The sequence below is a fragment of the Panthera uncia genome, chromosome B1, assembly GCF_023721935.1.
Source record: "Panthera uncia isolate 11264 chromosome B1, Puncia_PCG_1.0, whole genome shotgun sequence".
In the NCBI taxonomy this organism is placed as follows: domain Eukaryota; kingdom Metazoa; phylum Chordata; class Mammalia; order Carnivora; family Felidae; genus Panthera; species Panthera uncia.
In genome coordinates, this window is record NC_064811.1 from 154,647,040 (window position 1) to 154,663,635 (window position 16,596).

The 16,596-nt window shown below is 34.5% G+C and overlaps 1 non-coding gene across 1 annotated transcript; it reads left to right on the plus strand.

Annotated features, from left to right (window-relative positions):
* The first annotated feature begins 2,698 nt into the window (after positions 1-2,698).
* LOC125924140 (U6 spliceosomal RNA) lies at positions 2,699-2,806 on the plus strand. The gene has a single exon (XR_007458309.1). It is a non-coding gene; the product is annotated as a U6 spliceosomal RNA (small nuclear RNA).
* The last annotated feature ends 13,790 nt before the right edge of the window (positions 2,807-16,596 follow it).

Consider the following 16,596-nt stretch of genomic DNA (forward strand, 5'->3'; position numbering starts at 1 on the left):
CATTTTCAAGTTACTGCTCCCATCTGAGACATATGAGGCAAACTGAAAACCTAGGGGATTCACCATGTATTGTTTGTCAACTTGAGAAAGAGAGCCGTTCTACCTCCCCCTGCCCCCGCAGTCTATCTGAATCTCATGGCTGTGTTACACATAATGTTCAACACATTTAGTTGTACCTAATGAGAGGAATAAGAAAAAGTACATATGCTCCATTTTCCTAAATTCAAACTTCTTTAGATTCCTTTGTGAATCTTCTTGTTCCCTGGAATAAAATATATTATAGCCAAGAGAACATAATATTTGTACAGCAGCTTGTTATTCTCTCATACTCTGTTTGCTACACTTGTATTTCTGTTCTCCCATATTTAGCCCAGAGGTCAATATCCAAAATAGAGAAGGAAAAGAAAAAAATTAAAGTTAGGTTGTACTTTCCATATTATATATCAATATTACATATTGACAACTTCTCTCAACCTCTAGGCAGCAGGCATATTCCTTTTTTGGTCTTCTGGTTTCTAATGTAATTTTAACATGTGCTTACTCTTCTTAGCAATTTTAGAGGCTTGCATATTTTCAACCCTACATGCTATAATTTTTAATTTTTAAAAATAATTTTTTTCATTTTACACTACCATGTATTTCGTGTCCATTATGTATTTTACCAAGTGGCATGTGTTTTGGCAGGTGGCTGTACTATTGTTAATTTTTAAATGATGTGAATATAGGCTTTAGAGTTATTTATTCATAAAACATATTTATTCATAAAACATACTGACTACACAGAAAAATAAACAGATGTGGTCTTAATCTTCATGGATTTTACAATCTAGTAAGAGAGGGAGAGAGAGATAATTAATAAGTAAGCAAACAAAAATACACAGTAACTGCACATTGTGGTGAATTTCTAAATGACTTGAAAATACATAGGTGGAGAATAATAGAGTCAAGCAACCTAGAAAGTTGAATCATCAAGGAAGGCTACACTGAGGAGGCCATATTTAAACTAAGCCTTGAAGGAACAAAAAGAAGTCAGCCCTACAGAGCATGAAATAGAGGATGTTCTAGGCAATGAAGGGCAAGAGAAAAAGTAGAATATATCATCAACGGACACAAGAGGTATAGTGAATGGCCCCTTTACATTCCAGGGACCATTTTCAATTTGGCTTTCTTCAACTTTTCAAGGTGTTGTTTCTGCCTACCATCTGCTCAAGCAGAAGGTGGTCAAGCCTCAGGGATGTTGGCAGCACCAGTTTCCCTAGAGCTCCAGAAGCCTCTGGTCACTAGCTGATTACCCATTCCATCTGAATTCAAATATCTCAAAACAATAACATTTTCTAATTTATCCAATCTCCAAAGCCCAAGCCACAAGGAAAGAAATTAAATGAAAAGGAGTGTTTGGATGGGACAATTATAGATGGGGAATAGAAGGCCAGAGTTCCAGGGCTCATTCTGCCATGCCTCACTTTTTTTACATGTACAGTCAATTGCCTTCACTTGACAAATTATTCCTTTCTCCCTGGGAGGATAAAAGTCTTATAGGTAGAAAAGACCTTAGAGATTCAGCAGTATAGCTCTCTTAGCAGCACAACCCAGTATAAACCAACGTTCAACCTTTACATCCGTTGATCTACTTACACCTCACAGCTGTTACACCTAAAACCTGCCTTGTCTGAGTTCCCAGGAATTTAAACTAGGATAAATACTAAGTGATAAGTCTACCTGTGAATGTATGTATATAGTATTGATAAACATAATCTATACGTATTTTTTAACCACAAGTATCAAATAGTTGCACAAATGCTTTGATTTCCTCAGAAGAACAGCTATACATATGCAAGGAAATGGTAATGTTAAAGAAGAAGCCAAGTACATACAGTTTTTCTACCTTGATATGTATTCTTACCTTTATTCTGCTAAAGACAAAGATAGTTAACTAGTAATTGCCTTGGGAAAATGAGACACAGAGAGCATTTTCTCTTTTCAGATAATACTGAGCATCTTTCCAGAGAAGAATAAGTCTTACAAGAGGGAAAAGCATGGAAGAGACTTGTTTTTAAGGAATCCAAACACCAACTGTCAGCCTCAAAGGAAAATAATATGCAAGACAGAAATAAAAATGAATGATGACTTAATTATGGCATTATTAGAAAGGGCACTGAGAATTTTAACTATTCCACTTATAAATTGTTCTGCTTTCCAGAATCAAGGCACAATCTATGGCCAAAGATGGATCTTGCAAGAATTCGGGTCAATTTTATGTTTCTGAGATTTTAAAATATTTTTCTAATTTAGCCATAAGTAATTTCCATAAATACATTTTGATATCAGTGACATCCTCTACCTTATCCATTGCCTACTGAGCTTATCTGACCTGACAATACCCACCCTACCTCTTCCAGGACCAATATCTTCCAAAGAATCTTCTGTGGGTTCCATTAAAGTTTCAAGATGTATCTCAGAAAAAAGATTCTCAGAAAAAATGATTCCATGTGAAGTTAAAGTCAAGACGTATAGAGTGAAACAAAGCTACATGTACATCTTCTTTAGAGATTTTAGCAAAATGAGCTCCATTTCCCACGTCCATCTGAGCAAAGAACACCTCTGTGTATCAAGAAAGAGATTCTAGTGTTCCTTAAAACATAACCTGGGAACAAAACCCGAGGCGCTCTAATCAAGCTGCAATATCAAACCACAATTCATGCTGGCTTCAGCAACACAAGTATTAAAATTGGAATGACAAAGAAAAGATTAGCATGGCACCTGCACAAGGAAAACACACAACACACAACTCATGGCATCCCTGTGTGGGACCAAAAATTATTTCTCCTTTCGTATTGCAAAAATGTTCCATGGGATCTGAATTGTGGTACCACTTGCCACTTAAGGTGCACGGCTTTGTGCTCTTATAACTTTCAGAAGCAGAGAGTGCTTTTCCTTTTTCCCCTTCTAATCTGCCTCAACACCTGGATCCTACAAAATGATTATCTAGTCTAGTTTTGTAGCCCAGAGTAAGCACCAGGGAATTTACCCTCAATATTGTCACCCTTTTTATTTTTTTGTCTTTTATATTATGTATCTTTTACTAGTTATAAAAAACAAATTCATGTTCATTGTGGAAATTTAACCAAAATATAAGAAAATTAAAATCATGTGATTTGATATTGTATAAAAGTATCTTAAAGTGGATGTTTAGTTATAAATACATAAGAATAAGAACATCATAAAACAAAAAAGCAGGAGGAAAGTTAGTATAGGAATTTGCCTTACCAGATATCAAAATATACTAAAAATTCACTTTAATATGGTCAGTGTGATAATGCATAGGAACAGACAAAGAGATTATGAGAACCAAACAGAAAATCCAAAAATAGATCCAAGAAAATATAATAACTTAACATGTGACAAAGGGGTATTTGAATTCAGTGATGAAAGGTGATATATTTTACTTTTTAAAATGTTTATTTTTTGAGAGACAGAGTGCGAGCCAGGGACGGGCAGAGAGAGAGGGAGATAAAGAATCTGAAGCAGGCTCCAGGCTCTGAGCTGTCAGCACAGAGCCTGATATGGGGCTCAAACCCACGAATTATAAATTCATGACCTGAGCCAAAGTCAGACGTTTAACCTCCTGAGCCACCCACGCGCCCCAAGGTGATATATATTTTAAAAGGATACATGGACAATAAGTATACCTTAATAAGAAAACAAAATTATATCCCTTTCTCACACCATGTACAAAAATAAATTACAAATGGATTATACACTTAAATTTATTTTTTAATGAAAAAATAAAACCCTTTGTAGAAAACCTAGAATATTACGTGTTAAAAATCTAAAGAAAAGAAGACATTCTTTTTTATTTAATTTATTTTTTTCGAGAGAGAGCATGACCAGGGTAGGGGCAGAGAGAGAGAGAGAGAGAGAGAGAGAATCCCAAGTGTGCTCCTTGCTGTAAGCTCAGAGCCTGGCGCAGAACTCGAACTTAACCGGGAGATCATGACCTGAACTGAAACCAAGACTCAGACGTTTAACCAACTTGAGGCACCCAGGTGCCCCTTAACAATTAATTTTTTCAAAAGAAGCATGGATCTCACTAGCAATGAGAAAAACCTGGATCAACTAAAAAATTCTAACTTTTCCTGACCCCAGTAGAGAAGTGTGAGTGACCAGAGATGGACAGGACCCTCCCAGGAGAGACAAAATGGACAGACTGACTTGCTTGTGACAGAGCACAGGGAGAGGAGCTGGCTATTCAAGCTTCTCCTGTGGGTTCATGTGGAGGCTCTTTTGAACCGAACCTCATTAGGTGTTCATAAGAAATACTGGTGACAGGATGGGGGAATAGAATGACCCTCCCCCACACACCTGCTTTGTAGTGCAGATATGCAGGAGGGGATTTGGAGTCTGTAGAAAAGGCCCAGAACCTCACCAGGCCTAATCCCCTGCCACAGACATTTTTCTCATTTCAAACCAAAGCCTTAAACTTCTAAAAAGGCCTTTAAAATGCTGTTACCTGCAGGGTACACATCAAGACCCATAGTAGCTGGTGAAAGGATATAAGGAAAAACAAAACAATTCCACTGTTCTTAGAAAAACAGAAAAAATTACATGAGGTCCTAGATTCATTACTAATGCCATTAAAGGTTACTTCCACTGAAGAGTAAGTCAGAAAATCCTTTCTATGCAAGATTTTCCACAGATACAGAGAAAGCTTTGGTTGCCATGGAGAGGAGACAAAAGAGGACCAAGAAAGCCCCACCCTAAGACACACTAGGCCAGCCTATGGGGCTGGAGCAGAACCACCATGATTAGCCTGGAAAAGTACTGAATTGCAAGAACCATAGTCTAGCAGTAGGGGATAGGGGAGAACTTAGAGACAGACCTTCCTCTGAGCAAGTGCAAGCCTATGTAGGATAGAAGGTAAGAGTAGAAAACAAACACCTAGAAAAGTCCTCTGGCACCACAGCTACTGCCCCAAACCCAAGGCAACAATAAATAAACACTTGATTTTCTTTTTGGTAACAGCTTTATTGACATATAACTCACACAACATACAATTAATCAATTTAAAGTGTACAGTTCAATTATTTTTTACTACATTTATAGTGTCGTGCAGCCGTCACCACAATCAATTCTAGAACATTTTTATCTCTCCAAAAAGAAACTTGGTACCATTTAGATATTATCCCCAACTGTTCCATCTCAATGACACCCCCAACACCAGCTCTAACTTACTGTTGCTTCTATGCATTGACCTATTCTGGATATTCCATATAAATGGAGCTATGTAATTTGTGGCACTTTGTGACTGACTTATTCCACTCAGTGTGTTTTCAAGGTTCGTCTATGTTGCAGCATGTGTCAGTACTTCATTACTATTTATGGCCAAACCATATACCGCGTTTTGTGTATCATTTCGTCAGTTGGGAACATAGGCATTGTTCTGACGTTTAGGCTATTATGAATAATGCTGCTATGAATATTCAGCTACAACTTTTTGTGTGGATATATGTTGTTTTGTGGGAGGTATAGACTTAGGAGTGGTATTGCTGAGTAATTCTATGTTTAATTTTTTGAGGAGCTGCTAAACTATTTTCTAAACGCTTCCATTATTTCCATTCCTGTGAGCAGTGTATGGGGCTTCCGATTTATCTACAATCTTGTCGAGATGTATGATCAATCTTTTAGATTGCAGCCATTCTCGTTGATGAGAAATGGCATCTCATTGTGGTTTTGATTTGCATTTCCCTAGTGACTAACGATGCTGAACATCTTTACCTATATTTACTGTCCATTTATATATCTTCATTGGACACATGACTATATAAATCCTTTGCCCATTTTTAATTGGATTATTTGCCTTTTTATTATAGAGTTATAAGAATATTTTATATGTTTTATATATAACTCCCTTATCAGATATATAATTTGCAAACATTTTCTCCTATTCTGTGGGTTACCTTTCACTCTTTTTCCAGCTTTATTCAAATACAATTTACATGTATATATTGTGAAATGTTTACCCCAATAAGGTTAGTTAACACATCCTTCACCATACATAATTACAATTTTATTGTTGTTGATACAATGGTTAGAACACTAAAGTTCTACTCACATAGCAACTTTCAAATATATATTGCAGTATTGTTAACTAGGGTCCCATGTGGTACCTTAGATCCCCAGAACTTATTCATCTAATAACTGAAAGTTTGTGCCCTGTGACCAATGATCTCATTTCCTCCATTCCTCAGCCCCTGGAAATAACCATTCCATTCTCTGTGTCTGAATTTGATGTATTTAGATTTCACATTTAAGTGAGATCATATACTTTTCTTTCTCTGTGTGACTCATTTCACTTAGCATAATGCCCACAAGGTCCATCCAAGTTGTCACAAATGGTAGGATTTCCTTTCTTATGACTGCATAATATTCCATTATATAAATATAAATTACTTTTTTTTTTTTTTACCCATTCATCCCATCAATGGACACTCATGTTTCCATGTCTTGGCTATTGTGAATAATGTTGCAGTGAACATGCAGATATCTCTTTAAGACAGTTATTTCTTTCCTTTCTTTTTTTCTTTTTTCTTTTTTTGGGTATATACATAAAAGTGGGATTGCTGGGTCATATGGTAGTTCTATTTTTAACTTTTAGAGGAAACTCCATACTGTTTTTCATAGTGGCTATACCAATTTACATCCCCAAGAACAGTGTACCAGTTTTCCCTTTTCTCAATTTCCTCACCAATGCTTGTTATTGCTTGCGTACATGATGACAGCTATTGTAACAAATTTGAGGTTCTATCTCATTTTTGTTATGGTTTGCATTACCTGAAGATTAGTGACATTGAGCATCTTTTGATAGACTTGTTGGTGTTTATGTGTTTTCTTTGGAGAAATGTTTATTCAAACCTTCTGCCCATGTTTTAATACGTTTATTTGTGGGTTTCTATGTTGTTGTTTCATTTTGGTTTCAGGGGGGTTGTTTTGTCTCTGTTTTTGTTTTTGTTTGCTGTTGACTTGCATGAGTTCCTTACGTATTTTGGACATTAAACCTTTATCTTATAAATAGTCTGCAAATATTTTCCTCCATTCTATGACTACATTTTCATTTTGTTGATATTACCTTTGCTGTGCAGAATATTTCAGTTTCATGTAGTCTCATTTGTTGATTTTTGCTTTTGGTGCTTGTGCTTTGGGTATCATATCCAAGAAAACCATTGCCAAGACCAATGTCAAAAAGCTGTTTCCATGAGTTTTCTCCTAGGAATTTTAGGTACAGGACTTATGTTCAAGTCTTTAATCCATTTCAGATTAATTTTTGTAAGTGGTATAATACAGGGGGCCAATTCCATTCTTTTGCATATGAATATCCAGTTTTCCCGGCATCATTTACTAAGAGACTATCCTTTACCTATTGGGCATTCTTGGCTCCTTTGTCAGATATTAGTTAACCATATATATATGTCTTTATTTCTAAGCACTCAATTTTGTTCCATTGGATTACATGTCTGTTTTTTTGGCAATACCATATTGTCTTGATTACTATAATTTTGTGATATAGTTTGAATCAGGAAGTGTGATGCCTCCAGTTTTGTTCTTTCTCAAGATTGCTTTAGCTCTACAGGGTCTTAGGTGGTTCCATGTGAATTTTAGGATTTTTTTTTACATGTATGTGAAAACTTGGAATTTTGATAAGAATTGCATTGAATCTATAGATTCAATGTATGGGCATTTTAACAATATTAACTCTTGAGATCCGTGAAGAAAGGATATCATTGAATTTGTGTCAGCTTCAATTTTTTTTTCATCAATGACATAGTTTTCAGTGTGATTGTTCACTTCCTTGGTTAAATTCATTCCGAGTATTTTATGTTTCTTATGTTATTGTAAATGGGATTGTTTTCTTTATTTCTTTTTCAGATAGTTCATTGTTAGTATATTAAAACACAACTGATTTTGTATGTTGATTTTGTATCCTAAAACTATTGAATTTGTTTATTAGTTCTGACAGGATTTTTGGCAGAGTCTTTAGGATTTTCTATATACAATATCATGTCATCATCAAACATACACAATTTTACTTCTTCCTTTTTTATTTGGATACCTGTTGTTGTTGTTGTTGTTGTTGTTGCCTAATTGCTTGGGATAGGGCTTCCAGTACTACATTGAATAGCAGTGGGAAGAGTGGGAGCACTTCTCTTGTTCCTAATCTCAGAGGGAAAGGTGTCAGCCTTTCACTATTGAGTGTGATGTTAGCGATGGGTTTGTCATATACAGCCTTTATTGTGTTGAGGTATGTTCCTTCTACACCCAATTTACTGAGCGTTTACATAATGAATGGATGTTTTATTTTGTCAAATACTTTCTCTGCATCTATTGAGATGGTCATATGATTTTTGGTCCTTCATCTTATTAATGTGATGTATTACATTTATCAATTTGCATATGTTGAACCATCCTTGTGTTCTAGAGATAAGTCCTGCTTGGCCATGGTATATCATCCTTTTAATGTAGCATTAAATATGGTTTGCTAGTAAGTCCTTCAGAATTTTTGCATCTGTATTCATCAGGAATATTGACCTGTAGTTTTCTTTTAATAGAGCATATTTATCTAGCTTTTGTATCAGGGAAATGCTGCTCTCATAAAATAAGTTTGTAAGTATGCCCTCCTCTTCAATTGTTTTGAAGAGTTTGAGAAGAATTGGTCATAATTATTTAAATGTTTGGTAGAATTCACCAATAAAGCCATACATACACTCCTGGGCTTTTTTGTTGTTGTTGTAAGACATTTGATTAATGATTCAATCTCTTTACTTTTATTGGTATACTCAGATTTTCTATTTCTTCATGATTCAGACTTGGTAGATTGTATGTTTTTAAAATCTATGCATTTCTTCTAGGTCATCCAATTTTTTGGCTGATAATTATTTATAGTAATCTCCTATGGTCCTTTGTATTTCTGTGTAATCTGTCTCTTCTTTCATTTAAAACTTTATTTATTTGAGTCTTCTTTTCTTGGTAAGTCTAGCTAAAGATTGTCAGTTTTGTTTATCTTTTCAAAAAAAGTTTTTTGAACTTTTTATAGTTTTTATGGTCTTTATTTATTTCCACTTTTATCTTTATTATTCCCATCTCTCTGCTAACTTTGGTTTAGTTTGTTCCTTTTTTTCTAGTTCCTTGAATTATAAAGTTAGAATTTATCAGTACAAACTTCTCCCTTAGCCCGGTTTTTGCTGCATCTCATAAGTTTTTATACATTGTGTTTTTATTTTTATTGGTTTTAAGATTTTTTTTTAATTTTCCTTGTTATTATTTTTGACACATTGGTTGCTCATAAGGGTGTTGTTTAATTTCCATATATATATATACATGTGTGTGTGTGTGTGTGTGTGTATGAACAAAGATGTCTATAAACAAAAATAGCTTTATTATTTCCCTGACAATCTGTAATTTGTGCCGTTTTCTTCTCCTACTGTCTTAATTAAGACTTCTAGTATCTTCTAGTATAATATTGAAAGTGGTTCATGCTTGGGGTGCCTGGATGGTTCAGTCAGTTAAGCCTCCGATTCTTGATTTCAGCTCAAGTCATGATCTCACAATACATGGGAGAACTCCACATCAGGCTCTGTACTGACAGTGCTGAGCCTGCTTGGGATTCTCTCTCCCTGTCTCTCTGTCCCTCCCGTGCTCTGTGCAAACTCATTCTCTTCCTCCCTCTCTCTCTCAAAATAAATAAATAAACATTTAAAATAAAATTTAACAAAAAGATTTTTCATCTGTGTTCATGAGAGATATTGGTCCATAGTTTTCCTTTTCTGTAATATCTTTGCCTGGCTTTGGTATTAGAGTAATGCTACTCTTATAGGATGAGTTAGGAAGTATTCCCTCTGCTTCTCTTTTCTAAAGGGATTATAGAGAATTGGTATAATTTTTTTCCTTAAATATTTGTTAGAATTCAACAGGGAATCCATCTGGGTCTGGTGCCCTCTTTTTGGAAGTTTATTAATCATTGGCTCATTTTTTTATTCTTACTATTCTTTATTGAGATAAAATTGACATACAATATCATATTACTTTTATAAGTATCTACATATACATATATATGATTTAGATTTAGATATATATAGATATATATATGATATAGATTTCACATATAAGTGAAATATTAGGGTATTTGCCTTTGTCTGCCTTTTTTCACTTAGTATAATATCTTCATGGTCCAATCATGTTGCTGCAAACGGCAAGATTTCTTTATTATGGCTCAATAATATACCATTATATATGTATACCACATTTTCTCTAGCCATCTATCCTTTGATGGACACAGGTTGCTTCCTTATGTTGACTATTGTAAATAATGCTGTGATAAACATGGGAGTGCATATATCTTTCTGAGTTAGTGTTTTTGTTTTCTTTGACTAAATACTCAGAAGTAGAATTGCTAGCCATATGGTAGTTCTCTTTTTAATTTTTTGAGAAACCTCCATAACTGTTTTCCACAGTGGCTACACTGATTTACATTCCTACCAACAATGCACAAGGATTCTCTTTTTCCATATCCTTGTCAATACCTGTTACTTCTTTTTGATAAAAATCATTCTAATGGGTGGGAGGTAATATCTTATGTGGTTTTGATTTGTATTTTCTTGATTATTAGTGACATTAAGCCTATTTTTACATACCTGTTGGCCATCTGCATATCTTCTTTGGAAAAATGTCTCTTCAGGTCCTCTGCTTATTTTTTACATCAGGTTGTTCTGTTGTTGTTGTTTTTGGTTTTTTGTTTTATGCTATTGAATTGTGTGAGTCCTCTATGTATTTTGGATATATATGATTTGCAAACATTTTCTCCCATTCAATAGGCTGTTGTTTAATTTTGTTAATGATTTTCTTTGTTGTGTAGGAGCTTTTTAGTTTTATGTGGTCCCATTTGTCTTTTGTGGTTCCATAGAAATTTAGGATTGTTTGTTCTATTTCTGTGAAAAGTGCCATTGTGATTTTGCTAGGGATTACATGGAATCTATAGATTGCTTTGGGTATCATGGTCATTTTAACAATATTACTTTTTCCAATCCATGAGCATGGGATAGTTTTCCACTTATTTATGTCTTCATCAATTTCTTTCAATGTTTTATAGTTTTCAGTGTTCTGGCCTCTAACCTCCTTGGTTACATTTATTCCTAGACATTTTATTCTTTTGGATGCATTTGTAAATAGGATTATTTTCTTAATTTCTCTCTCTGATAGTTCATTAGTGTATAGAAATGCAACCAATTTTTGTATTTTGATTTTATATTCTGCAACTTTACTGCATTTGTTGATTAGTCTGTAGTGTTTTGGTAGAGTTTTTACAGTTTCCTATATATACCATTATGTCATCTGCAAATAGTGACAGTTTTACTTCTTCCTTTCCAATTCAGATGCCTTTTTTTTTCTTGCCTAATTGCTCTAACTAGGACTTTCAATACTATGTTTCATACAAGTGGCCAGAGTGAGCATCCTTGTCTTGGTCCTGATCTTGTTTCATCTTTTTGTCATTGGGTATGATGCTAACTGTGGGTTTGGTAGACTCAACTTCTCTACTAGATATAGGCCTATTCAGAATATCTGTTTCTTCTTGTGTAAGTTTTGGTATAATGTATCATTTAGGAAATTAGTCCATTTCATTTTGATTATCAAATTTGTGGGCATAGAGTTGTTCATAGTATTCCTTTACTATCCTTTTAACATCCGTGGGGACTTTAGTGATGTCTCCTCTTCCTGATATTCATGGTATGTGTTCTCTTTTTCTTACTTAGCCTTGCTAGAGATTTATTGATTTTACTGATTTTTCAAAGAACTAGTTTTTTTGTTTCATTGATTTTCTCTATTGGTTTCCTATTTTAAATTTTGCAGATTTCTCCTCTCACTTTTATTAACTTTTTTTCTTCTTCCTACTTTGATTCCAATTTGCTCTTCTTTTTCTATTTTCCTAAAGTGGAAGCTTAAATGTTTGATTTTCGATCTTTCTTCTTTTATGCACTTAATGCTATGAATTTGCCTCTAAGCACTGCTTTTGATATACTCCACAAATTTTAGTAAGTTGTACTTTTACCCTCATTTAGTTCAAAATATTTTTAAATTTTATCTGAAATTTCTTCTTTAGTCTGTGTGATATTAAGAGGTCTATTGTTTAATCTTCACATATTTTTTATTTGTTGCCCATTCTTTGTCCCTATTTTTGTCTTTAAGACTTTTTCTGCCTTTTATCATTTTAATTGAGCATTTTATGTTTCACTTTTCCTGCCTTTCTTAGCATATTATTCATGCTTCTTTTTTTTAAGTTTATTTATTCATTTTTAGGGGAGGGGAAGGAGCAGAGAGAGAGAGAGGGAGATAGAGAATCCAAAGCAGGCTCCATACTGTCAGCACAGAGCCCAATACAGGGCTTGAACCCACGAACCACAAGATCATGACCTGAGCCAAAACCAAGGGTCAGATGCTCAATATGACTGAGACACACAGGCACCCCTCTTTTTTTTAAACTATTTTTAGTGGTTGCCCTAGATTTTACAATATATATTTACAACTAATCCAACTCCAGTTTCAAATAACACTATACTTCAAAGGTTGTACTAATATTTTATAATAACAGAACAATCCTAATTCCTTCCTGTCTCTTGTGTCATTACTGTTATTCATTTCACTTATACATAGGTGTGTGTATATATGTGTGTGTGTGTGTGTGTGTGTGTGTGTGTGTGTGTGTATTACACCTTTTAAGCTATCTCATAGTTTTATTATAGTCTGCTCTTGTTTTGTAGTCTATTTTCTTTGCTTTTAAGTCTTGGAAATTTCTACTGAGACATCCTCAAGCTCAGAGATTCCTTTTGCAACCATGACCTATCTACTATTAAGCCCATAAAAGGCATTCTTTACTTCTGTTACAATGTTTTTGATATCTAACATTTCTTTTTCTCTTTTTTTCTCACAATTTCACTCTCTCTGCTGAGATTTCCCATCTGTTCTTGCATCCTGTCTACTTTATCCACGAGAGTCCTTTGTATATTAATCATAATTGTTTTGGGGTGCCTGGGTGGCTCAGTTGGTTAAGCGTCTGACTTCGGCTCAGGTCATGATCTCACGGTCCGTGAGTTCGAGCCCCCCGTCAGGCTCTGTGCTGACAGCTCAGAACCTGGAGCCTGCTTCAGATTCTGTGTCTCCCTCTCTCTTTGACTCTCCCCCGTTCATGCTCTGTCTCTCTCTGTCTCAAAAATAAATAAACATTTTTTAAAAATTAAAAAAAATTTAAAAAATCATAATTGTTTTAATTCCAGGTCCATCAATTCCAACATGCCTGGCATATCTGAGTCTGATATTGATGCTTTTCCTGTCTCTTAAAATTATGTTTTTTGCCTTTTGGTATGTCTTATAGTTTCTTCTTGATAGGCAGGCATGATATACTAAGTAGAAGAAACCGTTGTAAATATGTTTTTACTAATGTTGGTAAGGTGTTAGGGTAGGGGAAGTATTCTATAGTCCTATGATTAGGTCCAATTCCTTTAATGAATGTTTGCTTCTGGACTGTGAATCTCACTAATTCTTTTTGGTTTATCCTTTCCTTAGATGGAACAGGATGGCTAGAGTAAGTTGGCTTTGCAAGTCAATTTTTTTTTGTTAATGGAAAAGAATTTGGATAAATATTTCACAAATATGATATACAGATTGAAAATAAACACATGAAAATATGGTCAACACCATTAGCCATTAGGAAAATATAAGTTGAATCTATGAGTTACTACTATATACATTACATGTTACTCCATTTATAAGACATTCCCAAAAAGGCAAAATCAGTAGGACAGAAAACATATCAAGGGTTGGTATGGACTGAAGGGTGGGGAGAGGATTGGCTAGGCTTGATAAAACATTTGTGGTGGTAGAAATGTTCTTGTTTGTAGTGGTGACTATACAACTATGCACTTGTCAAAATTCCTAGAATTAAAGACCAAAAAAGACAAATTTTAGAATATATCATATATATAAACTTGACCCTTAAAAAGTAAACATTAATAATTGAAGCCATGTATAATGGAATTTTTGAATAAATTATGTACATACATATGATAGAATAATATTAGTTGATGTAAGATAATTTCCACAAGGCAGTGAATGAGAAAGGCATCATGCAGTAATCAAACATAAGTGGAAATGAAGTTCTTCAAAAGGAACATTAAAATACTGACCAATTTTTTAAAATACTTAAAATAATAATTTAAAAAATAATCCTAGAAATCAAAGAATATTGGAATATACAGAATAATGGGCAAACTATGTCCCAGGAAGATAGTCACAAAATGACCACTTTTGAAACCCATCCCAGTAAGTTTAATAAAATTTCCTAAAATAGCCAGTCAAAAGTCTATTCACTAACAAAGGGGGGAAATAGCAGCTGGCATGAATTTTTTCCAAAGAAATACTCAAAGATAGAAGACAGTAAAGCAAGGCAAAACAGATAGAAATATTGGTAGAAAAAGACATTCTATCTATGATTGATCAACTAGAAAGAAAAAAATGTTACCTTTGGGAGAAGCTAGGTGAAGCATACACAGGGCTGCACTATTTTTACAAATTTTTGAGGATCTGTAATTATGTCAGAGAGGGCAAGGAGACAAGACATTACCTAACCTGAAAAAAGAGAAAAAGTAATGAACTAAAATACACAAAATAAGAAATGATACAGCAGAGATCACCAAATAACTGTAGATACAGGAAAAATTCAAATTCTGAGTGTGGGTTTTTCCATCTTAGGGAAGAGAATGTTGGATGAGATTGAAAATTGGGGCTAGGGGTATAATCTATTGATGCACATCTCAAACCTATGTGTTTTTTTTTCTCCACCAGAAGCCGCTACATTCACGTATGGCACCACCATTTCTTACCTGCACGCTGAGATAGCCTGCCAGTTCAGCTCTCTGATTCTACCCTATACTTCTCAATCACTCTCCACACAATAGCCAAAGTAACCTTTTCAAAATGTCAGCCCTATGGGTCACTTGGGTGGCTCAGTTGGTTAAGCGTATGACTCCTGGTTTCGGCTCAGGTCATGATCTTGCAGTCTGTGACTTTCAGCCCCACATGGGGCTCTGTGCTGACAGTGCAGAGCCTGTTTGGGATTCTCTCTCCCTCCTTCTTTCTCTGCCCCTCCCCTGCTCATGCTCTCTCTCTGTCTCTCTCTCCCTCTCTCAATAAATAAATGAACTTAAAAAAAAATAAATGTCAACCCTATCAGATCACAGAAAAAGTCCCTTCCCTATCTGTATTAAATACAAAAAAATAATTCTCCTGAGTTATCTTCTGTTTTTTTATGGTTTATTTTTTTCATTATTTCATTTTCATTATTTTTTAAAAATTTTCATCTTTATGTAAGTTATGGAATCTGGTTTTTTCCCAAACAGTTAACTATTTAAACGTTTAAACAGCTAGCTAGACTCAGGTATTAAATAAAACTTTCTCAACATATTTATTTGTGATGCCAGTTTTATCAAACAGTCAATCCAGTATGCTCTTGTGTATCCTGAGCTCTTTATTCAGTTGATCTTTCAGTTAATTTGTGGGCCATTATCATATTATTTTATTATCTTGTTTTTATTTCAATTATAGCATATTAGAATACCTGGTAATAGAAATCTCCCTTATCATTTTTAATATTCAAAATCTTTAACATTAATTTTTGAATACTGAATCAAACATTTTGCAGGGCTGGCAATCATTGTATTTTCACAGAATTCTTTATTCATGCTTTCAAATTCCAAAGAAAAGAACTTTTAAGCTTTTTCAATGCATTTGCATTGAAATATATAAAATTAAGTCAGCAACATCCTTCAAATAATCAGTCGTCTTGTCCAAGAATGGAATGAGCCTCCTAGATTAATTCCTGATCATTTCAATATTTTGTATTGATGATACTTCCAATACAGAAGCTTTCAGTTACTTGCCCTTTTCTCCTTCAATGGTCTTCCCTTCCTACCTCATTTACTCACTCCTATAAACATATCCTAGGCCTTTTATGCCAATTACATCTCTTCTATATCCTCAATTCCAAGCACCACCTCCTGTCTTTCCAGTTCACTGCCTTTAGAACCCCAACTGCAAAGGCCCTTAAGTCATTAGGTCTTATAATCTTTTCATTTTTCTCCATACTTTTTACACTTTTACTTGTTTCCTTACACAGTTTAGATGCTAGGTTCTTATTATAATGACGATTATTCTCTTGCATAGACCTAGTCAATTCATTTGCCCTTCTCTCCATTGGCCCTATTTGCTTGGAAATTTAACCCTGATTAAATTCAATTCTCTTTCTATTCATACCAGTGCCCACGTAGCAGAATGTGGTTGGAGAAAAGCATACACCCTGCTGATTATCCTCATTCTAAATTCATGACCACCATGCACAAAGAGCTCTCAATTCCACCTGAAAGTCCTATTTCATTTCCTCATTCCATTCCATTTCGAAATAGCTTAGTAGCTACTTCATACCTTGGTCACAGCCTCCAATCATCTTCCCCATTCTCCTCATTTTCAACTGATGATGTTGCTTTACATTTATTAAGA